Source organism: Ranitomeya variabilis, chromosome 1 (assembly GCF_051348905.1).
Source record: "Ranitomeya variabilis isolate aRanVar5 chromosome 1, aRanVar5.hap1, whole genome shotgun sequence".
In the NCBI taxonomy this organism is placed as follows: domain Eukaryota; kingdom Metazoa; phylum Chordata; class Amphibia; order Anura; family Dendrobatidae; genus Ranitomeya; species Ranitomeya variabilis.
Genome location: NC_135232.1, coordinates 701,345,438 through 701,373,342, shown reverse-complemented (window position 1 = coordinate 701,373,342; position 27,905 = coordinate 701,345,438). Strand labels below are relative to the sequence as shown.

Here is a 27,905-nt window from a genome sequence, read left to right as displayed (position 1 = left end):
CTTATATCTGTAGAGAAAAGTTGCTAGTTAAACAAAAGTCCTGTGATTACAGCAGCCTTTCCATAGATTTGAACGATGTGTATAAGTGTACTTACAGCAGCACGAACAGATGAGCTTTAAATGAAAAGACTAAACAAATGTGCAGAATCTGAAATTCTATCAGTACTGAGAGGTTTTTTTTACTAGCGGTATGCCTTATGTACTACAATAAAATATATTTTTATTGTTTTATTTATTTTATTATGGTGATCTGTATCACCATACAGCTATATTGCATCTCCAAGTCATACTGCTGGAAACCCATTTTTTATGGCACAGGTATATTCCTTCGAGCCTCTTGCACATCACCTTTATGAACAGATGTAACAAAAGACCCACAAGAAGTTTTTTTAATGTGTCAATGATATACTCGTAAATGATGGATTGTAGCTGCAAACATACGAGCGCCCTCCGACATTTCTATTCCTGTCTTCATGTAATATGACATGTTAAAACAAAAAAACTGCTTTTATTATTTCCTGCCATCAGGGAAATAAGATGTCAAAAACATCTCTTAGGAGGGATTACTGAAAGCTGTGACCTTCAAAGAGGGTTGTGATTTGTCTGTTTGCTTAACATGTCAGGAAAATTATTTGTCTACATGTTAATTAATAATAAAATTAAGTTTTTTTTTATTTGATTCAAATTTACAATTAAAATTTTATTTTTTATGCAATGATAATAATAATAAATCCACTATGTTTAGTCTTTCGAGCAATTTTTTTTCGCTTCCAAATTTGAAAAAACGTCCGGTAAGGCTACTTTCACACTTACGTTGTTCAGAACCCATCACGATGCGTCGTTTTGTGAAAAAAACGCATCCTGCAAATTTTCCCACAGGATGTGTTTTTTTCCCATAGACTTGTTTTAGTGACGCATCGTGACGTATGGCCACACGTTTTGTCCATCGTCCACTGGTTGCGTCGGAATTTGGCGGCCCGTCGTCAGGAAAAAACGTTCAAGGGAACGTTTTTCTGTGCATTGTTTCCTGTTTTTCCGACTGCGCATGCCCAGCAGGAAATCTCTCTCTCTGTCTCTTTCCTCCCCGGAACTGCAGACAAAAATGTGAAACGATACACTTCCGTCGGTACGTCGCGCCGACGCTTTGTGACGGCCGAGTACTGACGCAAGTGTGAAAGTAGCCTAAGAAAGAAAAAGAAACTGTGCATCACTCCTTTGAAGCAGCTCCTGATGAAAGTCTCTTCTATCTAGTCAGTGTCCAATCAGAAGGATGCAAAGATCGTTTTAGGAAAAAAGGCACATAAAAAATTAGCGAAAAATTAAAAAAAAACTGATTCAAAATCTTTACAAATAAGGAGTTTTTCCTGTAATGGTTTCCAATAGAAAACTTGTCATTTTTGACTGTCTGAAAAAAAAACCTAAATATTTAGAATGGAGAGTCCTCAGTGGTTGATACCTTTTAATGGCTAACTGAAAAGGTATCAACCACTGAGGACTCTCAATTCTAAATATTTTTCTATCTACTGGCTAACACGGTACCAATATATATATCTTTCCTGAAAAAAAGCCAAATTCCACATGCATATAGCCTTATACTGAAGGTTTGCCATTCAGGATGTCCAAATTCAGATAATTTTCCTCTATGGAAAGTAGCATTTGTATTACAGTTGTGCTCAAAAGTTTACATACCCCGGCAGAATTTTTGCTTTCTTGGCCTTTTTTCAGAGAATATGAATGATAACACCAAAACTTTTTCTCCACTCCTGGTCAGTGGTTGGATGAAGCCATTTATTGACAAACTACTGTGTTTTCTCTTTTTTAAATCATAATGAGAACCCAAAACATCCAAATGACCCTGAACAAAAGTTAACATACCCTGGTGGTTTTGGCCTGACAGCATGCACAGAAGGTGACACAAATAGGGTTGAATGGCTACTAAAGGTAACATCCTCACCTGTCACCTGTTTGCTTGTAATCCGTGTGTGTGCATAAAAGCTGAGTGAGTTTCTGGGATCCAGACAGACTCTTGCATCTTTCATCCAGCCACTGACGTTTCTGGATTGTGAGTCATGGGGAAAGCAAAAGAATTGTCAACGGATCTACAGTAAAAGGTAGTTGAACGGTATAAAACAGTAAAAGGATACAAAAAGACATCCAAGGAATTGATAATGCCAGTCAGCAGCATTCAAACTGTGATTAACAAATGGAAAATCAAGGGCTCTGTAAAAACGAAACCATGGTCAGGTAGACCAACAAAAATGTCATCCACAACTACCAGGAAAATTGTTCAGGAAAAGAAAAACCCACAAACAACATCAGCTGAAATACAGGACTCTCTGAAAACTAGCAGTGTGGCTGTTTCAAGATGCACAATAAGGAGGCACTTGAAGAAAAATGGGCTGCATGGTCGAGTCGCCAGAAGAAAGCCATTACTGCGCAAATGCCACAAAGTATGTCGCCTACAATATGCAAAACAGCACAGAAAGAAGCCTCAAAACTTCTGGAACAAGGTAAATTGGAATGATGAGACCAAAGATGAACTTTTTGGCCACAACCATAAAAGTTACATTTGGAAAGAGGTCAACAAAGCCTACAGTATAATGAAAGGAACACCATTCCTACTGTAAAGCACGGAGGTGGATCGCTGATGTTTTGGGGATGTGTGAGTTACAAAGGCACAGGAAACTTGGTCAAAGTTTAAGGAAAGATGAATGCAGTATGTTATTAGCAAATACTGGAGGTAAATTTGCCTTCATCAGCCTAGAAGCTGCACATGGGACGTACTTGGACGTTCCAACATGACAACAATCCAAAACACAAGGCCAAGTCGACTTGTCATTGGCTACAGCAGAACAAAGGGAGGGTTCTGGAGTGGCCATCTCAGTCTCCTGATCTCAATATCATTGGCCACTCTGGGGAGATCTCAAGTTCACAGTTCATGCTAGACAGGAATTTACAGGAACTGAAGGATTTTTGCCAAGAAGAGTGGGCAGATTCACCATCTGAGAAAATAAAGACCCTCATCCACAACTACCACATAAGACTTCAAGCTGTCATTGATGTTAGAGGGGACAATACACGGTATTAAGAAATGGGGTATGTAAACTTTTGATCAAGGTCATTTGGATGTTTTGGGTTGTCATTATGATTTAAAAAGAGAAAACACAGTAGTTTAACAATAAATGGCTTCACCCAACCACTGACCATGAGTGGAGAAAAAGTTTTGGTGTTATCATTCAAATTCTATGAAAAAAGGCCAAGAAAACAAAAATTCTGCTGGGGTATGTAAACTGTACATTGAGATTCTGGTTTGCTGTTGTCCCATGTCATGTGGCAAAGCTCATTAAAGGATTTACTTTTAGCATTGCTACTTCCAGTAGGTGACAGTAGAATTCAAGTCCTCTTTCTCGCTGAAGAAGCAATTTGCATATTTAAATTTCCCAGAAAATCATTGCATGGCCTATAAGTCTCCTCATGATGGTATGTCAGGAATGTCAATCTACACAAGGAGAAACATTACACCTTAGCTCCCACTAAGAAGTCTCTCACCTAGCCAAATCAGATCTCATGCTTTGCACTGATGAGGAGCAATATCCCGAAACACTGGTCTGCAAATTGAAATTCTGTTTTGCTTTTATCCTAAGTCATGTATCAAGGCCTGTTAAAGGATCAACAGTGACTTTTAGGATTGCTATTCCAGTAGGTGACATTAGAGTTCAAATCCTCTTCCTTGCTGAAGAAACAATTTGCAGATTTAAGTTAACCAGAAAAAGCATTGCATAGCCTATAAGTCTCTTTACGCTGATATGTCAGACATGTCACTCTAACCCTAAAGAGAAACATTACCCCTTAGATCCCACTAAGAAGCCTCTCACCTATCCAAATCAGACCTCATACTTTTCACTAATGAGGGGCAATATCTCGAAACACTTGTCTGAAAATTGAGATTCTGGTTTGTCTTTTATTCTAAGTCATGTGGCAAGGCTCGTTGGAAGACTCGATTGTCACTTTTAGGACTGCTACTTCCAACAGGTTTCACTAGTGTTCAAGTCATCTTCTTCTCTGAAGAGGCAATTTGCATATTTAATTACCCTGAGGAGCATTGCATGGCCTTTAAGCCTCCGCACATTGGAATGCAAAGCTAGACATGTCACTCTCCACAAAGAGAAAAGTTACCCCTTAGATCCCATATTACATTTTGAGAAATTTATAGATAACAAGAATCCAAATAATTTTTCGTTTCGATTCATCTACTTTTTACCTTTTAAAAAAATTTGGGTAAAAATGTTTTTTGTTCTTTACCAACGTTATTAGGAAATTTTCTCTTGGACATACTGAGATCTGTCAATGACGTCATTGTTGACTTTCCTCCCGTGATCCATTCACTCTATTAGCATTTTAATGGCCATTTCTACGGTCGCCCAGTGCTTCTTGTAACCGGAGATAAGCGGAGGCAATTATTTCATAATGAGTACATCTTAGAAAATAGAGTACAAGAATTTCTTCTCATAATTCATTTCATGTGGTTCTGAACATGCCTACATCACTTCACACAGCTCAGACCTACGGGGTAAATAATATTCTTCTAAAAAATAAAAAATATTCAGCTGTCTCTCAAGTTAATCCCCTTTTTCCACAAACATCTTTGCTGTATTATAGGAGACTAAATCCTCGTGGCCATTAAACATTCTATTTTTGGCCACTGCTATCTCTCTGCTACATAATTTTGTATAATCTTTTAAGGATATTGAACAAGAGTCTGAGGGTGGCAGGACTTATGGTGTATAAATTCACACAGTATAATGACAAATTGAGAAGTGGGCCAGCATTAATCTAAGGATTATGAAAATGAAAAATATTATGTTCAAAAGAGAGCCTAGAAGAATTATTCCTTAGCCGATAACTTTAAATTACAGCCTTTTTTCTTGCTTTAGAGGCATATTTAAATGTCATTAACTCCACAAAGATGTCTCTTTTTCACCTTGTTTTCACTTCTTGGAATGTTTCTTTCTTTTAAATTTTCTTGGAATTTTTTTTAATCTAGTTTGAGAATGAAAAAATATAATTGCGTGAAGATTTTTTAATCTTGGGGCAAAAAACATACACTGTTAGGAGATCCCATGCTATTATCTCAGTATTTTCTGTTTTCAAGTCTCGTCTCTTGCTCAGAATTGAAAGCTGTTACAAATAGTGCCTCTTGCTCTGGAGGACCTGTAATGTCCTATAGTCATAGAAAGCCCATTGAGATGAATTAACATAGTGTAATACCTTATTGCTCCAGTGGTGTCACTGTAGGGAAATTGAACACTTGCTCTCAGGTTTCCCCACAGATCACAATTGATCACTGGGGTTCGAGAAGGGAAACATAAAACTCCTCAAAAATGTCTCTTTATCGCCCTGTTTTGATTTCTTGGAATGTTTTTATCTATTTTTATTCAGTCTGAGAAAGAAAAAAAATTTAATTGCATGGTGAAAAACAACACAATTAGGAAATTCAGAGATAGTAGTGTGGGGTCTCCTTTTTAGGAGCCTCATCTCTCCCTCAGAATGGAGAGCTATTACAAAGAGCGACTCTTGCCCCTGGAGGACCTGTACTGTCATGCATTCATAGGCAGCCCATTGATTTTAATTAACATAGTGTAATACCTTATTTCTCCAGTGGTGGCACTGCAGGGAAATTCATCACTTATTATCAGGTTTCCCCACAGATCTCAGTTGATCATTCGGGATCTCAGAAGGGAAACATTTTCTAGGTTTTTCGTCAAGAAATCCTTCTAAAATGTTGGGACTTTCACAGCAGAGCAATGATTTAAGGTTTTACTAGTAGGTATAGTAAAACATGTCTAGTATCTTCTTTAAAAATTGGTAACACTTTCTATATATCAGTATTTTATGGTCTTAATATACTCTGTTAGGAAAGTATGAATTAATAGAGTGGGGTCTCTCTTTAGGATCCTCATTTGTTGCTTAGAATGAAGAGGGGTTTCTAGGAGTGCCCCTTGATCTGGAGGACCTGTCCCATACAGAATTCTCAGACAGACCATTAATTTGAATTGACAGAGTGTAATACCTTATTTCTCCAGTGGTAGTGCTGTATGGAAATTGTAAACTTATTTCCAGGTTTCCCCACAGATCAGAATTGATCGACTGGGTTCTCAGAGGAAAGCCATTTTCTGATACTTTTTTTTAAAGAGATCCTTCTAAAGTGAAGCACCAATTTAAGGTAAAGCCTGTCGAGTGTCTTCTCTAAAGTTAGGTCACGTTTTCTAAATGCAAGCGTTTGTTAATGTAGTTTATGTCAGTGTTTCACAACTCTGTCCCAACCCCCAAAAGGTCATACTGTCAGACTTTCCTTAGTGTTACACTGGTGATATACAGAGGAGTAACTTATTGGTGCAAGGGCTGATGTCATACTTGAACCTTAGATCCTAGGGTGACCCATAAGGTCCCATTGGCTAATATGAGAAATACTCTTAAAGAACCTTAAAGAAGGCCCAGTTAGAAATTTTGCCCCGGGACATACATGATTCAAGTTATGCTGCTGGTGACATATTTTGTGGAGTTTATGTCATTGTGTTTAAAGGGGTATTTTCAAGGTTGGGTGTTATCCCTATCCATTGGATAGGAGATAACTTGCCAATCACTGGAGACTAGCTGCTAGGATCCCTGAAAATTGGGGCTCTGAAGAGCCTCATGTGAAAAGAATGGAGGTTGATCATGTGCCGCTCCATTCATTCTTAAAGAAGCCCTCATATCAAAGTTTTTATCCTCTTAATATATTGCAGTCATCATATTCTATAGCACTGTGCACTTACAATTGCTCATTTTGCCTTTCTACCTAGTTAATTCTTCTCTTTTCCATTAGATCTATGATATCATGTGAACTATAACAGACTACCTGAATACTCCTAAGCTCTATGTAGAAATAGGAGATCAACCTTCCCTGTATGAGTCACCAGTCACTGCAAAAGTCCCTGCCAGGGGGAAGGAGGGAGGAACTGGGTCAGGAGTTGAAGAGGGGAATGATAAATGCAGGGAAAAGAGACTTCCTGTTTCTAAATAGAGCAGAGAAAAGAGAAGAATTTACAGATGGGAAGGCAAAATGAGCAATTGTAAGTACACAGTGTACACAGAATGTAGTATCAGTGCGTTCATAATAGAGCTCCATTCTGTTAACATGGGGTCTTCAGAGCACTGATTTTTGGGATCGGTGGGGGACCCGAGAATCGTTCCCTGGTGAGCGGGAAGTTATCTCCCAAAAAGGGTACCCCGCATTTTAGGTCAGAGACAAGGAAGGGTGTTCTTCAATTTCCACCACTTTCCATAAAGCATCAAGATGCCAACCATTTACACCCATAAAAACGCAGTGGACAAGTGTCAGTCGCAGAAGTAGTGCCACCTATAGGATCAAAAAGGTACTGCAATAAAGAAATGATTTATTTATTTTTAAATGTTATAACAGGGAGTCGTAGTGTTGCATTATCAGGAGGTGACAGGTTGGATGTACCTGCCCTACAAGATGCTCTAGGTTCGTACGGCGACATTAATAACTATATAGTTGCATGAATTAAATACGGAGAAAACAGAAAAGTCAGCCGGTAGATTTGTGCTTTATAATAACTCATTCATTTTGTAACACAGGCTTATTACAGGATAACTGGGCTACAAAGACAACAAAACAGAGGTAACAGGAGGGAGCGTTGCATCCCATGGAGGCTGGAGGTGGATGTGGCACAAGTCACTCCTCCGCACTAATCTGTTTGTAAATATTTTGATTACTTCCAACATCTCATCTAATGTGGAGTAATTATCCCCTCGTTATCATGTGATGGTCGCATCGTTAACTCTATATGTATAAGAAAAAAAAAAACAATACTAGTTAATCGATCATATAATTACCTGGATGCTAAAAAAGAGCTTGCTATCAGTCTAGTGTCTCAGCCGCGATAACCAGTCACAAACCGCTGATTACAAGGTGAAAAACGAACTCTGACTGGTGTTTACGGGCAACAAAGCGACAGTATCATTCACCGGCCTCATAATCCAAGTATCTGTGCTAGAAATAAATGAGTACTGTCCTGTAGAAGACATTTATATTGGATTATCTATCTTTCTATTATCTATTTCATATATATCTAGCTTTCTATCTATCTTTCTATCTATCTATCTATCTATCTATCTATCTATCTATCTATCTATCTATCTATCTACCTATCTATTATCTATCTATCATCTATTTTGTATTTATCTATTATTTATCTATCTACCTTGTATATATCATCTATCTATCTATTATCTATCTATATATTATCTATCTATCTATCATCTATGTATCTATCTATTACCTATCTATTATCTACCCATTTATCTATCTGTCTATTATCTATCTACTCTATTATCTATCTATCTATCTATCTATCTATCTATCTATCTATCTATCTATCTATCTATCTATCTATCATCTATTATCTATCTATTTACTGTGTATCTATCTGTCTATCTATTATCTATCATCTAAGTATCTACAGTTGTGCTCAAAAGTTTACATACCCCGGCAGAGTTTTTGCTTTCTTGGCCTTTTTCAGAGAATATGAATGATAACGCCAAAACTTTATCTCCACTCATGGTCAGTGGTTGGGTGAAGCAATTTATTGTCAAACTACTGTGTTTTCTTTTTTTAAATAATAATGACAACCCAAAGCATCAAATGACCCTAATCAACGTTAAGAGACTTATAGGCTATGCAATGCTTTTCTGGTAAATTTAAATCTGCAAATTGTTTCTTCAACAAGGAAGAGGACTTGAACTCTAGTGTCACCTACTGGAATAGCAATCCTAAAAGTCACTGTTGATCCTTTAACAGGCCTTGTTACATGACTTAGGATAAAAGCAAAACAGAATTTCAATTTGCAGACAAGTGTTTCGGGATATTGCTCCTCATCAGTGCAAAGCATGAGATCTGATTTGGCTAGGTTAGAGACTTAGTGGGATCTAAGATGTAATGTTTCTCCTTGTGTAGATTGACATATCTGACATACCAGCATAAGGAGACTTATAGGCCATGCAATGCTTTTCTGGGAAATTTAAATATGCAAATTGTTTCTTCAGCTAAAATTCAATCCTTTATCGAGCCTTGCCACATGACTTGGGATAACAGCAAACCAGAATCTCAATGTACAGTTGTGCATACCCCAGCAGAATTTTTGCTTTCTTGGCCTTTTTCATAGAATTTGAATGATAACACCGTAACTTTTTCTCCACTCATTGTTAGTGGTTGGGTGAAGCCATTTATTGTTAAACTACCATACTGTGTTTTCTCTTTTTAAATCATAATGACAACCCAAAACAACCAAATGACCCTGATCAAAAGTTTACATACCCCATTTCTTAATCCCATGTATTGTCCCCTCTAACATCAATGACAGCTTGAAGTCTTTTGTGGTATTTGTGGATGAGGGTCTTTATTTTCTTAGATGGTAAAGCTGCCCACTCTTTGCAAAAAGCATTCAGTTCCTGTAAATTCCTGGGCTTTCTAGCATGAACTGTGCACTTGAGATCTCCCCAGAGTGGCTCAATGATATTGAGGTCAGGAGACTGAGATGGCCACTCCAGAAGCTTCACTTTGTTCTGCTGTAGCCAATGACAGGTCGACTTGGCCTTGTGTTTTGAATCGTTGTCATGTTGGAACGTCCAAGTATGTCCCATCCGCAGCTTCCAGACTGATGATTGCAAATTTGCCTCCAGTATTTGCTGATAACGTGCTGCATTCAACTTTCCTTCAAGTTTGACCAAGTTTCCTGTGTGTTGTGTATCCGCTTTTTGGGCTCCCCTGGTGGTTGCTGGTGGTACTGGTGACTTGTTTGCACTTTGCTTCTTCTGTTCACCTGCTTCCATCAGTGTTTGGGAGTTTCCTATTTAGCCTTGCTCTCCAGTCATTTCCTTGCCGGTCATCATTGTAACCAGAGCCTTCGGTTGCATGTTCCTGCTACTAGTCTGCTGATCAGCTAAGTGGACTTTGTCCTTTTGTTTTGTACCTTTTGTCCAGTTTGCAGTTTTTGTGATTCTCTGTAGCTGGAAGCTCTTGCGGGCTGAAATTGCCACTCCTGTGTCATGAGTTGACACAGGAGTCTTAAAGTAATTTCAGGATGGTTTTTTGAAAGGGTTTTCAGTTGACCGTGAAGTCCTCTTTTGTATCCTTCTGCTATCTAGAAAGTGGACCTCTCTTTGCTAAATCTACTTTCATACTGTGTATGTCTTTTCCTCTTAATTCACCGTTATTACATGTGGGGGGCTGCTATCATCTTTTGGGGTATTTCCCTAGAGGTAAGCCAGGTCTGTTTCTTCCTCTACCAGGCGTAGTTAGTCCTCCGGCTGGCGCGTGGCATATAGGAAGCCGTAGGTATGCTCCCTGGCTACTGTTAGTTGTGTGGTAGATTTAGCTCACGGTCAACTCGAGTTTCCATCACCCGAGAGCTCTTTCGTTACTTATGTGTTTTTTACGTTCCCTTGCCATTGGGAACCATGATACCTGTGCCTTTTGTAGCTCACACATACCCAAAACATCAGCGATCCTCTTCTGTGCTTTACAGTAGGAATAGTGTTCCAATCATCATAAGCCTTGTTGACCTATCTCCAAATGTAACATTTATGGTTGTGGCTAGTGTTGAGCATTCCGATACCGCAAGTATCGGGTATCGCCCGATACTTGCGGGTATCGGAATTCTGATACCGAGATCCGATACTTTTGTGGTATCAGGAATCGGTATCGGGATTAATATCAATGTGTAAAAGAAAGAATTAAAATAAAAAATAGGGATATACTCACCTCTCCGACGCAGCCTGGACTTTACCGCCGTAACCGGGAGTCGTTGTACCTAAGAATGCGCGCTTGAAGGGCCTTAGATGACGTCACGGCGCTCTGATTGGTCGCGTAGCGGTCACGCGACCGCTACGCGACCAATCAGAAGCTGCGGACGTCTTCTAAGGTCTTTCAAGCGCTTGAAAGACCTTAGGTGACGTCACTGCTTTGTGATTGGTCGCGTAGCGGTCACGTGACCGCTACGGACCAATCAGAGCACCGTGACGTCATCTAAGGCCCTTCAAGCGCGCATTCTTAGGTACAACGACTCCCGGTTACGGCGGTAAAGTCCAGGCTGCGTCGGAGTGGTGAGTATATCCCTATTTTTTATTTTAATTCTTTCTTTTCGACATTGATATGGATCCCAGGGCCTGAAGGAGAGTTTCCTCTCCTTCAGACCCTGGGAACCATACAGGATACCGTCCGATACTTGGTGTCCCATTGACTTGTATTGGTATCGGGTATCGGTATCAGATTAGATCCGATACTTTTCCGGTATCGGCCGATACTTTCCGATACCGATACTTTCAAGTATTGGACGGTATCGCTCAACACTAGTTGTGGCCAAAAAGTTCAATTTTGGTCTCATCACTCCAAATTACCTTGCTCCAGAAGTTTTGAGGCTTGTATCTGTGCTGTTTTGTGTATTGTAGGTGAGATACTTTGTTGCGTTTCTGCAGTAATGGCTTTCATCTGGCGACTCGACCATTCAGACCAAGTGCCTCCTTATTGTGCATCTTGAAACAGCCAAACTGCTAGTTTTCAGAGAGTCCTGTATTTCAGCTGATATTATTTGTGGGTTTGTCTTTGCATCCTGAACAATTTTCCTGGCAGTTGTGGGTGACATTTTTGTTGGTCTACCTGACTGTGGTTTAATTTTTACAGAGCTTCTGATTTTCCATTTGTTAATCACAGTTTGAACGCTGCTGACTGGCATTATCAATTCCTTGGATGTCTTTTTACATTTCCTGTTTTATACAGTTCAACTACCTTTTGCCGTAGATCTGTTGACAATTCTTTTGCTTTCCCCATGATTCACAATCCAGAAACGTCAGTGGCTGGATGAAAGATGCAAGAGTCTGTCTGGATCCCAGAAACTCACTCAGCTTTTATGCACACACACTGATTACAAGCAAACAGGTCACAGGTGAGGATGTTACCTTTAGTAGCCATTCAAACCCATTTGTGTCAACTTCTGTGCATGTTATCAGGCCAAAATCACCAGGGTATGTGAACTTTTGATCAGGATCGTTTAGATGTTTTGGGTTGTCATTATGATTTCAAATAAGAAAACACAGTAGTTTGACAATAAATGGCTTCACCCAACCACTAACCATAAGTAGAGAACAAGTTTTGGTGTTATCATTCATATTCTCTGGAAAAACGCCAAGGAAGCAAAAATTCTGCAGGGTACGTAAACTTTTGAGCACAACTTTATCTATAATCTATCTATCTATATTTCTTCTATCCTTCATCCATCCTTCCATTTTACATTCTTTTGTTTCTTCCCTGAAATAAAGAAAGAACAGAAAGGAGAAAAGATCGATTTATCAAGAAAGAAAGCAATTAACAGAAGATGAAGCATAGATGAAAGATAGGAGAAAAAAAATAAGGATATGGAAGAAGAAAGAAAGAAGATAGATGAAAGGAAAGAAGAAAAAAAAAGAAGATGGAAAAAGAAAGAAAAAAGAAAGATGGAAAGATAAAAAAAACAAAGAGATAAAGAAGGTAGGAAAGAAAGAAAAAATCAAAGGAAGAAGGAAACAAAACAAAAAGGGAAAATATTTATTTGTGTTTGCTTCTCTCTTTCCTTCTTTCTTTCCTTTTCTCTTTCCCTTCCTTCTCTCTTTTTTCTTCCTTTCCTTTTCCTTCTGTCTTTCCTTCCTTCCTTTTCTATCTCTCTATATTTCTTTCTTTATCTTTCTTTCCTTCTCTTTCCATCTATTTTTCCTTCTTTTTTCCCTTTCTGTCTTTCCTTTTCTCTTTCTCTTCTGTTTTTCTCTTTCTTTCTCTCTTTCTTTCCATTCTTTCTTTCTTTCTTTCTTTCTTTCCATTCGTTCTTTCTTTCTTTCATTCTTTCTCTTTCCTTTCTTATCCTTTCTTCTTCACTTCCTTTCATCTTTTTTACCTTCCCTCTTAGATTTATATTATTTTTGATAGATATATGATAGAAGATTGCAGTAACGTGCCTTTCAGTCTGTCTGAATGAGTTTGATGACAGCACCAGAGTGAATCTAAAAAAACACAAATACCAAGCAACCATCCATCAGACTCCAGAGCACGGTGCTTTGTGTGTCCAGCTTTTTTGCACTGTTGTCTTACCCTGCAGTCAGGCCTTAATGGAGAACCTCAGGACTGCAGGATCAGTGCAGGATTTGCTTGTGTTCTGGCACCAAGCACACACGTCTGCATAACAGCTAAATGCACAAAACGGTAAAAGAGGGAAAATGTTGCACCCATGCAGAAAAGCAACATAAAGGAAGAGAAACAATAAGAGCATTGATAATTGTATCCCAGGGTATATTGGAGATGAAGTATCAGCGAGAACACTGTCTGTGTGGAAATCAAATGCAACGTATTATCTTCTAGGACATACAAATGGAGAATCATTCCAAAGAATTCATTAATCAGAATAAATATGCGCCTCGTCACGTGGTGTTTAATCTTTTTAATTAAAGTGAATGCTAATAATATCACATTGGCAGAACAGAATGCTGCCCTGCAGGAAATTCTTCCAAATGAACCCAGGCATCATTTCCTATATATTCTGTCATGTGTGACAGCTCTGAAGCCCTCCCCAGCTGAATGTCAAGGCATGGTGGTTAGATAACTGTATACATACGAGTAACATGAAGCCCCTCAGCCTCAATTTAAATGTACCTCTCTGACATTCATTGGATGACAACAAACGTATTGACTGCTTCCAATAAAATAACAGAATAGTGAGTGCAGCTCTGGAGTATAATACAGGATATAACTCAGAATCAGTAATGTAATGTATGTACACAGTGACTGCAGCAGCAGAATAGTGAGTGCAGCTCTGGGGTATAATACAGGATGTAACTCAGGATCAGTAATGTAATGTATGTACACAGTGACTGCACCAGCAGAATAGTGAGTGCAGCTCTGGAGTATAATACAGGATGTAACTCAGGATCAGTAATGTAATGTATGTACACAGTGACTGCACCAGCAGAATAGTGAGTGCAGCTCTGGAGTATAATACAGGATGTAACTCAGGATCAGTACAGGATCAGTAATGTAATGTATGTACACAGTGACTGCACCAGCAGACTAGTGAGTGCTGCTCTGGAGTATAATGCAGGATGTAACTCAGGATTAGTACAGGATCAGTAATGTAATGTATGTACACAGTGACTGCACCAGCAGAATAGTGAGTGCAGCTCTGAGGTATAATATAGGATGTAACTCAGGATCAGTAATGTAATGTATGTACACAGTGACTGCACTAGCAGAATAGTGAGTACAGCTCTGGAGTATAATGCAGGATGTAACTCAGGATTAGTACAGGATCAGTAATGTATGTTCACAGTAACTGCACCAGAAGGATAGTGAGTGCAGCTCTGGAGTATTATGCAGGATGTAACTCAGGATCAGTAATGTAATGTATGTACACAGTGACTGCACCAGCAGAATAGTGAGTACAGCTCTGGAGTATAATGCAGGATGTAACTCAGGATTAGTACAGGATCAGTAATGTAATGTATGTACACAGTGACTGTGGAGCGGCCCCCAAACGCAGGGCAGTGGGGTACTTGGTACCGGGTCTCTCTGTCTCGGTCCTGGGGATGTCATGGTGGCCCGACCCGTTCCGTGGCCCTGCTAAGGGGCGCCCAATCAAAGGAGTAGGTAGAAGTCTGTCAAGTGTTTGTGACGCCAACTGTGGTATTCGGTCAGAATGACCGACGCTGCTAGGGGTCCGCTGGGGTGATGGAATGGCAGCTAGATGGTATACCTTCCCACAGGTGAAGTGTGTCCCCAGGGCTTCCCATGAGGTGTAGATGGTGATGATGTAGATCGCAGTAAATAACGAGCACACAGGGTTGCAGTCTCTTTACCTTTTACTGTAGACTTCGGCATCCGCAATCCAGAGCGCTGCTAACAGGGCTGTCTGAGACCGGCCGGTCCGAAGGCACATCCAGAGTTCCCTTTGCAGGTGGAAATCAGTAGCCTTCCTACTAGCGCCTGGGTGTTGTAGTACTTCCCTTCGTGTATGTTTCTGTTCTTTCTCTCCGTCCCCCAGATGATATGGCTAGGATGCACCCGTATGACGGGGTAGGCCTGGAGTTATTTTATAGGGACCCTAGAGACCCCCCTCTCCCACAAGTGCCTCCGTTGTCTGCTTAGGTGAAAAGGTGAGACAGCCAACCTAAAGTTAACTGCCCTGCCGTAGTTGAAGTGATGCGTAGAGCCAATTACTCCATCGGTGTTCCGGCCGCCGGCTACGCGCCTCAGAAGGATCTTGGGGCACGACTCCTCCTATCTCCTTTGTGCTGTGATCTCATTTCTCACTTCTTCACAATATCCTTCACTTCTTGTCCTTTCTTAGGATGCCTCTGCAATGAGGTGCAGGTGCGGCTCCGTAACGATCTGTCTCGTGCTAGGCCACTGTCAGGATCCCACCCCTGAAAGGGACCTCCCTGAGTCTTCCCAAGCAACTCTCTCTCTCACTAGATGCTACCTGGGCAGAACCCATCCAGATTAACCCTAGACCTACCTTTTCCCACAAACTAGGCAAACCATGACATATTCTTTTCAGAAGGATCAAATTCAATACTAATCTAGGCAAAAAGTTCAAACCTTCCTCTATTCCACAATACCCCTACACTTTTTATCCTGTATTATATTCCAGAGCTGCACTCACTATTCTGCTAATGGAGTCACTGTGTAAATACATTACATTACTGATCCTGAGTTACATCTTGTATTATACCTCAGAGTTGCACACACTATTCTGCTGGTGCAGTCAGTGTGTACATACATTACATTACTGATCCTGAGTTACATCCTGTATTATACCTCAGAGCTGCACTCACTATTCTGCTGGTGCAGTCACTGTGTACAGACATTACATTACTGATCCTGAGTTACATCCTGTATTATACCTCAGAGCTGCACTCACTTTTCTGCTGGTGCAGTTGCAGTGCCCCAGAGTCCTGGTCGTTGCAGTATTGTCGCTCCGCCGCTAAGGGGAGCGGTTATGTCTGATTGTACTAAAAGAGTTCACCTGACCAGGTATCACAGTGACACACTACACTTCACACTCCGGCCACCAGGGGGAGCAAAAGGTTCTATTTACTAGGCCACTCCTCACACTCTGGTAAAACTAGGGGTTGGATAGGAAGTTAGGGAGAAGCTGACTGGCCTCACTCTGGGATTCTGAGAGGCTTCTTATAGCCTCATTGTGGGTCCGTTCCTTGTCGCTTATACTCTGACCCTTGGCTGAGTGTGTCTGACCCTGTTGTGCCTGTGCTACGTTTCGTCTGGTTCTGTTTTGGCTGTGTCCCTGTTATGAGTTTGCTTGCCCCTTTTGTACTGCGCTGTCCTCTCTGTGTATGACCTCTTGGCTACGTCCTGACTACCCTCTGCCTGCTTCTCTTTTACTGCGCTGCCCTCTCTGTGTGTGATCCCTTGGGTACGTTCTGACTATCCGCTCTGTCTATGCCCCTTGGTAACTTTGTCCCGTAGTTATCCTACTAGGAGTTTTCCTTCACCTCCTAGCTCTCCGGAGTTAGGCCACGCCCCCCAGAAGTCACATGCTTCAGGCCCTGTTTGTCGGAAGCACGCATCTTCATTGCTGCTGCAGCACTGCCCCGCTCCACAGGTATCTTTGGGCACAGTTTGTTTACTCAGAACACTCGCACTGGCTCAGTGAGCAAGTGCAGTGCGGTGTTCCTGACAGAAGTTTCATTCCAATAATCTAATTAATTCCTATTTGTGTGATTTCATGATAGAATATAATGTGCCTACTCCTCTTGGAAAAGCACCTACTGGTCTTGGTAATCTACCTACTGCTCTTGGCCTTGGTAATGTACCTATTGTTCTTAGTAATGTACCTACTGGTCTTGGTCTTCAAAATGTACCTACTTACTGGTCTTGGTAATGTATCTATTGGTCTTAGAAAAGAACCTACTGGTCTTGAACATGGTAATGTACCTATTGATCTTGGTAATGTACCCCACTGGTCTTGATCTTAATAAGGTACCTACTAGCCTTAGTATGAGTAATTCACCTATTGGTCTTGAAATTGTTAGTGTACCCCAATGGTCTTTATATTGGTAATGTATCTACTGATCTTGGTATTGGTAACGCACTTCTTTCCTTGTGAATTTGTCATTGTAACTGATTAACCCTCCGTCACATACAATATTCGGACTAACGAATTCACATACAATGTGCCTGTCAGGCGCCTGCTGGAAAAATACCTATAATATCTAATGTTTGCAATTTCAGTGCTCTAAAAGTGATCAGTGACCTTCATAGGGATGTAATAAAAGAGACTACACATAATCAGTTGCAAAAAAAACCATTTACTTAACATAAAACTAATAACTATGAAATACAAACTTTTCAAAACTCCCGCCAAATAGTCCCCAGTTCGACTCTCTCAAAAAAATGTACAAAGAAAATTTTTGAACACAAACTTAATTTTAAGGTACCTTAAGTACTATTAAAACATATTCAATCAGAAGTAGATGCTGAGGTTTCCCCAGAAAAGTCACACTTGCAGAGCAAATAGCAAGAATTACACACCATTTTTGCATGTGTCAGGCAAATTGCTTTATGACATTTGAGACATTCATAATTTGAAAGCCTTCTGGTTCCGCTTTCTTTTATAAAATCTCCCTTATTTCTATGAAATATCCTCACATTTTGTGGCTATACATTCATAAAACAAGCTAAATAAACTATTGTGATGAATAAAAACATAAAATACCAACCTTACTGAATGTGACGTATTCACATACAATGAGCCTGAGAGATCTGTGCAGCTATATCCTCTCCCCTGAAGCTCTGAAATCCAACTGTGATATCAGGTTTCACAGACCTTCAAGAGACAGGAGACTACCTGGAGGGAGGGGCTTGCCGCACAATCTGGTGAGGAAGGAGAAATGAAAGTAAAAGAGAAGCGCCTGTCAGATCAGTTGTATGTGACGGAGGGTTAATAAGATAAAGGCTAATGTACTAAATTGCATCTGTCCTTTGTTATGTACTACATTGGTCTTACTGATATGGGTAAAGTGCCTTTTTACACCCAAATTATTTGTGATTTTGGCAATGTACCCCAATAGTCATGGTCTTAGTAATGTACCACAGTGGATGTGGTCTTGGTAATGTATCCTGCTGGCCATGATCTTGGTAATGTACCCCCTATATGTAGTCTTGGTAAAATGTGTCTTACTAATCATGGTTTTAATAATCTACACACTCAGTGTAACTTTGGCAACACGTACCCCACTGGTTTATGGTTTGGTAATGTACCCCAATTGGTGTGGTCTTGGTAATGTATAGTACTGGTCATGGTTTTGATAATGTTAATGTACCCCCATATTGTGGGTCATGTTAGTTTACTCCATCTTTACTCCACTGGTAATATATTTAATTGATCCAGTGCTTGGTAATTTATCCTATCATTCATGGTCTTGGTAATATCACCCATTTGACTTGGATAAAGTACCAGTCTGGTCAGGGTCTTGGCAATGTACCTCATTGATCTTGGTATTGGTAAAGTCACTCATAGGTTATGACCATGATAATATATCCTATTGGTCATAGTCTTAATAATGTATCCTGTTGGACATGTTTTTAATAATGTAATCTATTGGTCATGGTTCCAATAATTGATCCCATTAGATGTGATTTGGCAATATATCCCATTAGACAAGGTACCCCACTTGTTGTGATGTTGGTAATGTACCTAACTGGCCTTGATCATGTGCTGCTTTTGAAGTTCTGAATATTTGCCATGGTGCAAATAATGACTCACCCTATAATATGCTTTATAAAATAGTCCGAGGCATGTATTTGTTTCACCCAACAAAAATGTTGGGAATAAAAAAAAAACAGCTTAGAGTCTTATCATACATTGAACACTTTGATCAGCAAAGCATTCACACGCAGCCTAAGTAAGCTTAGCTGTATGGAAGATCCCATCTGTTTTTCTAATTACTTCCGTCAAACAGTAGCTGCACTTGTTTTTGTCCTAGAGCTTTTCTTGTTGAATCAGCAGCTGTACGCACTTATAGAAAAGTTACATTCGTAGCTAGGAACCTATTATACCATTCTCCTTTAATGATGAAGTATAGCCAAAAATCTGTTGCTGTAAACACACTATTAGAGAGATTTGAAGAATGCGGCAGAACAATTGGGTTGTGTCTACAGGAACACGAATTTCATCCAACTCTTAGTCCTTTGAGAAATGTCCACTTCAGAAATCACTGAGTGCCATTACCTTTTTTTCTTTTATTTCGGACTAAAAAATAATGAAAAAAGCCAAGATGTAACTAATTTGTGATGACTTTGTCATGTCGGCAGGGGAGCTTGTTGTACATAAATATATGTGTGAGGATAGGTGATAACATGCTGAAGGCTGGGGTACTACCATCAGGTTCACATTAGATCCCAAGAATAGAGAATGCAGATCGTTTGTTCCTATCCCACAGGGCACATTACAATCCATTCTCAGACCCGTGATGCTAGGAATAACCCAGTAATGTTGGAGGGTTATACTGACCCACCAGTGTACCAAAGGACCTTCCAGCAAACCAAAACTCTAATGCTATAATTAAGCCCAAAGGTCCAATAGAATTCAACGTTTTTGGAGCTGACTTCGGAGCCAATTACTTGCCCCTATGATATAGGGATAAATGGCAGTGGTAGAGGTATAATGTAAACATACATACATGTAGATGTTAAAAATAAGGATAAAGGGCAGGGGTAGAGGTATAAGGTAAACATAAATGTAGAAGGTAGATGTAAGGATAAAGGGCAGGGGTAGAAGTATAAGTTAGACATAAATATAGAGGCTAGAAATAAGGATAAATGTCAGGGGTAGAGGTATAAGGTAGACATAAATGTAGAAGGTAGATGTAAGGATAAAGGGCAGGGGTAGAAGCATAAGTTAGACATAAATATAGAGGCTAGAAATAAGGATAAATGGCACAGGTGGAGGTATAAGGTAGACATAAAGGTAGAGTGTAGAAATAAGGATAAAGGGCAGGGGTAGAAGTATAAGGTAGACATAAATGTAGAGGGTAGAAATAAGGATAAAGGGCAGGGGTAGAGGTATAAGGTAGACATAAATATAGAGGCTAGAAATAAGGATAAATGGCTCAGGTAGTGGTATAAGGTAGACATAAATGTAGAGTGTAGAAATAAGGATAAATGGCAGGGGTATAAATACAAGGTAGACATAAAGTTAGAAGTAAGGATAATGGGTAGGGGTAGAGGTATTGGATACACTAGACATAAATATAGAGGTTAAACAAATATTGCAAAGAACGAGCAGATACTATATATTGAGTAAGGCAGCAGGCGAAACGCGCGTCGGGGTGCACAGGGGTGAGGTGCCAGTTCACACTAGGTATAACTTCCACACTAACCGGTATGTATACTATATCTGTGCATAGGAGTTTCTGCTAAATTTTGGTCTTTATTGTTCTTTATATGTAGCTACATTCTAATAATCCTGTGCATGTTTTTTGAGCTTCTTTGTATGGTTAGTAAATGGATCTGTGTATAGTGGAGGCACCTATCCCCTGCCCTTTTAGGTGCATGCTATGGATTTTTTTCCCTCTGTTATGTTTTTACCTGTTATAATTATTAATAAAGTTTTTTGCATATTTATATATATTTGGACTTCTTGACTGCTTCTTTTCTCTCGTTGGTTTGGTATGTAGTTTTGTGCACAGAATACTTAAAGGGAATCACCCACATAGCGATACATGTACATCTTCTGGATAAATTGAATAGACCACTCGGAAGGAAACAAAAACCAATATGAAAACCCAATTAAAAAGCCAAACATACGAGATGTACAGTATATTAAAAAGCCTTTATTTTTGTACAATTGGGTACGTGGTGGCAAAGAAAAAGAGCACATACATACATATGAAATATAGACCACAAACCAAGGAGGTTCTACTAAAAAAATTATGGCTGCAGGACAAAACAACATTTAGTGGTATTATTGTTGTGACAAACCATTCAATGGTAGCCCAATGCATGTATCAAAGGAGATTCAAATAGTAACTCAATACAATGAATATGAAGTGAGTGGTGTGATGTCAGTAATTGCACATACCCTTGGACCTGTGATGAATTCAATATAATATTTCACATGCCCTATATATCAGGTGTACATAGTCCATCACCAGTAAACATTACAGGTATCTGTATAATTGATACTATGCCAAAATTGTAACTGGGGAAATACCTGGACCGTATGAGGTCCTGCAGACAGTGTTGCAGTCACCCCGACGCGCGTTTCGGTGCGTCCTTCATCAGGGGGTGGGTGGCGTCAGACTCCATATTGACATTTAAAAAAGAATGTTCCCACCAATGGGAGAGAGTCAGGTAAAGGGTAATAGGGTGGTAATAATTGTAGAAGTAAAAGATAGGTATGAGTAATGATAAATGTGACTAAGGTAGAGAGCTAAGAGTAGTAATAAAGGTAGAAGGCAGAGAGTAGGAGTAGAGACAAATGATAGGAGTGGAAGTTGAGGCAGAGAGTACAAGTAGATATAGAGGTATCCAGTAGGTTTTGATTTGGGTCAATTTATTGTTATGGAAAAACTTTAGGTGAACTTTAATTTATGCCTCTGGGTAGCGGGTCATGTATATGTTAGGTATAGATGGAGAATGAACATTCAGAATAATTATGTCTACCAGAAGTGTTCCAGTCCGGCGCTGAGTGAGATAGCTGAACTTATCTATGCACACTAGTATTCCAGATAGATACAATTTGAGAAATAAATAGATCTGACATTTTTATTTGCAATAACATAGGATTATATGACAGCATAATTTATTTAAAGGCACATTACAGACAGCTATTTTTTCATGATCCTTCCCCATGGAAATTACAACACATGCATAGCAGGCCAGGGAATTGAGAATTACGACTCATGTCTGTATCCCGATTGCTGGTTTTTATGGTCTCAGTGAACGGCGATCTTAAGTAAATCAATACATCTGTATACAGATATTCATTACAACTAAATGGCCAAATGTATAGCCTGTATATTTTATTTTTACTGTTGGACTCCCAGGTAATTTCCATGGAGATGCAGTTTTGGAAATAAATTCATGTATTACTTTGGAATATCCATGTGGGTTTTCAATGATACAAATTAGGCAGTGCCATGCTGACAGCATTTCAATATTGAGAGGTACAAGTAGAAGAATAAGAGGGCTTGGCAAAATATCAAAATTGGTTCCTCCAGCTGTTGGGTCACATTCCTACATTAATCTTAATTTTTGTTGCTCCTCCGATGTTGCAAAGGCAGAGAGCATCAGACAACAAGCAGATTGGGCCACGGCTCAACCATGTCCTTCTCAATCCAAACTTCAGAAGCTCAGTAGGCAAAGATGAAGCTTGGAGACAAGCAGGAAGCACAGGAGGCAAGGAGGAAGCAGAGGAGGCCAGGAAGAAGCAGAGGAGGCAAGGAAGAAGCAGAGGAGGCACGGAGGAAGCCAAGAGACAAGGAGGATGCCAGGAGACAAGGAGGAAGCAGAGGAAGCAAGGAGGAAGCCAGGAGACAAGGAGGAAGCACAGGAGGCAAGGAGGAAGACAGGAGACAAGGAGGAAGCACAGAAGGCAAGGAGGAAGCAGAGGAGGCAAGGAAGAAGCAGAGGAGGCAAGGAGGATGCCATGAGACAAGGAGGAAGCCAGGAGGCAAGGTGGAAGCCAGGAGACAAGGAGGAAGCAGAGGAGGCAAGGAGGAAGCCAGGAGACAAGGAGGAAGCAAGGATGAAGCCAGGAGACAAGGAGGAAGCAGAGGAGGCAAAGCGAAAGCCAGGAGACGAGGAGGCAAGGAGTAAACCAGGAGAAAAGGAGGAAGCCAGGATACAAGGAGGAAGCACTTGTGGCAAGGAAGAAGCAGAGGAGGCAAGGAAGAAGCCAGGAGGCAAGCAGGAAGCCAGGAGAAAGTGGATTATTGTGATTCTGAAGATAAGAACTCGAGACACCCCCCCCCCCTTTAATGGCAATGTGTTGTTTGTAGAGAGGTCAAGTAATTAATGAATGATCACACATACTTATTTCAAAATGTCATCATCTATGACCAAGATGCAGCAAGACTTCGGTTATTTGTGGTATTAAAATTATATAAATGTTAGGAAATTGTTTCATTGATAAGAAACTTCAGATCAAGGCCCTGTTGCTGTTTCTCCACTTTTTTAGAGTAATTTGCTGGTTAGTAAGTGGCGTTGGTATTTATGCCTTATTCTCTATCTGATTTTCACCACTTTTTAAAGGGAACCTGTCACCCCATTTTTTGAAGATGAGATAAAAGTAGCGTTAAATAGGGGCAGAGCTGGGCGTTACATTAGTGTCTTTTGTGTGCCTTTATTACCCACCTATGCTGCCGAAATACCTTTGTAAAGTCACCGTTTTGGGCTGTCACTCACGCTGGTCTGGTCATATAGGCGTGGTGACATCGCTGTTTCTCCCCCAGATCCTGGTCATCATTCCGTTGGTGGCGTAGTGGTGTGCGCATGCCCAACTGGAGAATCCACTGCATTTGGTGATGAAAAAGAGCGCAATCTGTGCTATTCATCGGTGTATCAGTGGGTGCGGCCATCTTCCTGTGGCCGCGCGTGCGCAGATGGTATTGCTCGGCTTCCCGGGGCTTCAGGAAAATGGCCGCGGGAAGCCGCGCGTGCGCAGATGGAGATCACGGCGGCCATTTTCCTGAAGTCGAGTACAACTCATTCCACAATAAACAAGCCCTCACATGGCCATATTGACAGAAAAATTAAAAGTTTTGGTTCTGGGTAGAAGGGGAGCAAAAAACGAAAACACAAAAATGAAAAATGCCCTGGGAGTGAAGAGGGTAAGGACTTCCTCTAGAGTCCCCCTAGATTCCTGATAATTGTAAAAATGTATTGATTGCTTCCTTGTGTAGAGTGGCAATTGTTTCCAGAGGAGCAGATTAGTTTGTGCTCACCGAGTGTGAATTATGACATTAGAAATTCTGATTCTTTAAAGCTTTCACGCCAGAATTCTAGAGCAAAAGCTTTGCAAATTTCAAAGATTAGGCAACCATTGGCGTTTGTTGCAGATTGGTCACAGAAGAAACTTGTGAGAGTAGATTATATAGGGTAATTCAACTTTTATCTTCACAGAACATGAGGTACATGCATCAGCTTCTTAAAACAGCATAACAGGAAGTCTGAAGGACCTTTTACCAGAGAGAAAGTGAAACCAAAGTACAACAAGTATATGCATTACATTCAACTAAGCATATAACAGTAACAACATTGCCATCTACTGTCAGAAAAGTGTAAACTCCTCCTGCACACAAATAAGTCTGTATCTGCTGCATATCTGCCAACAGTTTTCACATCAATTTTTTTCCAGTTCCGCCAAAATGGGCAGAACTGGGGCAGGTTTAGGGGTATGTCTGTGGCGACACAGCTTGCCTAATTCATGACAAGCTGTAGAGATCTATATGAAGAAATCTTACTCTAGTCACTGACTGGAGTGAGATTTCATAGAGGCACTTGCTACTCATCAGACACTTCACTTCAGCATGCACCTCATCAGGAGCGTCGGACTCCAACATGACCCCTCATCGAGTCCACAGTGAACAATACCAGGCTTTACAAATCGAGTGCTAAGTGTATGCTCGTAAATAGAGGAGAAATTAAAAGTGTTCAGAGTTGTCCTTATGCGCCCATGACAGTTTATGAATGTGTCATTCATTACTTTACTTGTTGGCTTGATATTTTCTGCAGTGGGGAAAAAAAAAACTGATTTTGCGGTATTCTATCAGGAGCTGTTTATGCTATATGTGCCTATCCAGTATTCATCGCATGTCACGGTAATGTATAGAATTTAAGTAGTTCTTAATTATGCAGAAGGCAAGAGTCGCTCTATGTAACCTCAATGATTTACTGATTTGGGATGTAATGATAACGACGCTTCTGAAATATGTAAAAATGTGTAAAGTGATCAAACTCCACATTTGTGAAATATTCTGATTTTTTTGGTGCATATCCTTGAGCTACGGCTGATGAACCCGACATAGATCCACCTAAACCTCAGCGTAACGTGGTTCATTAAGGAGATGCAAATGCTCAATCATCGCATCTCAGCTGCTCCTAATGACCCCGAAGCATCTGGTAACTTTCATTATAAATAATCACTTGATTCAAAATAGCGCCATCATGATTTTTTTTTTTTTACTTTTCGGTGCGCTTTCAAAAAAGAGGTAAACAACATTTTGGCAAAACTGCTGCCATCAAGGATCCTAAAGATGCAGATTGTCCTACTAGTCCACGATGGGGGCTATTTACTAATTCCAGAAAAAGGTGAAGCTTTAGATCAGTGACTGTGTAGCATATCGATATCCACGGCCGCCAGGTCATGGTTTATTTCCTCTTTGTTGGGGCTGAAAGTAAATTGATTATTTGCAATAGGAGAGACAGAGGTTTAGGAAGTGCTTCATCACACCCAAAGCACTTCAGGCTCATTTGCATATTGATTTGTAGAAGGTATTTCTCGGTAAAAGAGGAAAGGACTGGCTGGCTGTAGGTACAGATGAACTTGTCTTTGCAATAGTTACATGCAGACCGGTTTGGAGGGTGAAATCAAGCTGATCGATTCCCTTTAAGGGGGATGCCAGATGTGTCCAGCATGGGCTTACTCTCTTCTCCTCAATGACAATACATGTGCATAAAGAGGGACCTATATAAAAAGAAAATCAAACCTATCAGCAGTTCTCTATAAATAAAATCTGTCAGCAGGCTTTCACAATGTAATCTGACAGCAGTTTTATGTAAGGGGCAGAGACCCTGATTCCGGCTATGTGACACTTGCTATGCTGTGTTTTAGTGTTTCAATAGAATCAGTGTTTTATCAGCAAATTATCACTCCAGGACTAGGTATCTCGGCAGTGATTGGCAGATTTCTGCCAATATAAATTGTACACAGAAAGCTACCAGTCAGTGGTGTGGGCGGAGTTATACACAGAACGCTGCCAATCAATGGTGTGGGTGGGGTTAAAGAAAGCTACCAATCAGTGGTGTGGGCGGAGCTATACACAGAAAGCTGCCAGTGGTGTGGGTAGAGTTATACACAGAAAGCTGCCAATCAGTGGTGTGGGCGGGGTTATACAGAGAAAGCTACCAATCAGTGGTGTGGGTGGGGTTATACACAGAATGCTGCCAGTCAATGGCGTGGGTGAGGTTATACACAGAAAGCTGCCAATCAGTGGTGTGGATGGGGTTATACAGAGAAAGCTACCAATCAGTGGTGTGGGTGGGGTTGTACACAGAAAGATACCAATCAGTGGTGTGGGTGTGGCTATACACAGAAAGCTGCCAATCAGTGGTGTGGGTGTGGCTATACACAGAAAGCTGCCAATTAGTGGTGTGGATGGGATTATATAAAGAAAGCTGCCAATCAGTGGTGTGGGTGGGGTTATACACAGAAAGCTGCCAATCAGTGGTGTGGGTGTGGCTATACACAGAAAGCTGCCAATCAGTGGTGTGGGTGGAGTAATACACTCAAATCTGCCAATCAGTGGTGTGGGCGGAATAATACACAGAAAGCTGCCAATCAGTGGTGTGGGTGTGGCTATACACAGAAAGCTGCCAATCAGTGGTGTGGATGGGATTATATAAAGAAAGCTGCCAATCAGTGGTGTGGGTGGGGTTATATAAAGAAAGCTGCCAATCAGTGTTGTGGGTGGGGTTATATAAAGAAAGCTGCCAATCAGTGGTGTGGGTGGGGTTATACACAGAAAGCTGCCAATCAGTGGTGTGGGTGGGGTTGTACACAGAACGATACCAATCAGTGGTGTGGGTGTGGCTATACACAGAAAGCTGCCAATCAGTGGTGTGGATGGGATTATATAAAGAAAGCTGCCAATCAGTGGTGTGAGTGTGGCTATACACAGAACACTGCCAATCAGTGGTGTGGGCGGGGTTATACACAGAAAGCTACCAACCAGTGGTGTGGGCAGAGTTATACAAAAAAAAGCTACCAATCAGTGGTGTAGGTGGGGTTATACAAAGAAAGCTGCCAGTGGCGTGGGCGGGGTTATATAAAGACAGCTGCCAATCAGTGGTGTGGGCGGGGATATACTACTCAGCATTCGAGCTCTGCTCTATATGCAGCAGAGAGAACTGTGATTCAACTACTACAGTAAGTAACCAAAGTGATAAGTCGCAGGAATTAGGGTCTCTGTCCTTACAGCATGCTGCTGTCAGATTACATAGCAAGAAAACCTGTTGACGGTTTCCCTTTAAAGCTAGGCTCACTTATTGACAAGGCTAAAATATAGACTTATACTTAACCCACCATGGTCTTTTGAAGCCATATTAGGAAATATGCCATCAGATGTGAGTAGGTAGGACTACGAATATAAGAAAATACACACAGCACTGCTCTAGTAATAACAATAGATCTATTTATATATTATTTCTCAAAAAGAGGCGCTAAGTGATATTGGCTATCACGCGCCTAACTAGTGCCACTAGAGAGGGGCCTTGGAATAGCAAAAATTGCTGCAAGGTTAAATGAACCAGGTGATTACTATTTTTATTATTTATGTCTACAATAGAAAAAAAATTACCCCTTAAGTCAAGAAGTACCAAGTCGACTTCAGGAAGAAGTAATAAGATATATGTATATATATATATATATATATATATATATATATATATATATATATATACACACACACTGTATATATACATACAGCGGTTGGACAAAATAAATGGAAACACCTGGAAACATAAACAAAAGTTAGTTTAATATGGTGTAGGTCCACCTTTTGCGGCGATTACAGCCTCAATT

The 27,905-nt window shown here is 40.5% G+C and overlaps 1 protein-coding gene across 3 annotated transcripts in view; it reads left to right on the top strand.

Annotated features, from left to right (window-relative positions):
- Positions 1–27,905, top strand: part of MDGA2 (MAM domain containing glycosylphosphatidylinositol anchor 2) — a 939,656-nt gene that overhangs the window by 292,782 nt on the left and 618,969 nt on the right. The window contains exon 1 of one of the 3 annotated variants that reach the window (XM_077267305.1): positions 12,302–12,586. The exons of the other annotated variants lie outside the window; for them this stretch is intronic. The gene's annotated coding sequence lies outside the window, so the exon portion shown is untranslated. Of the gene's footprint in view, positions 1–12,301; positions 12,587–27,905 lie in introns of those variants that run through there. 3 annotated transcript variants of the gene reach the window in all.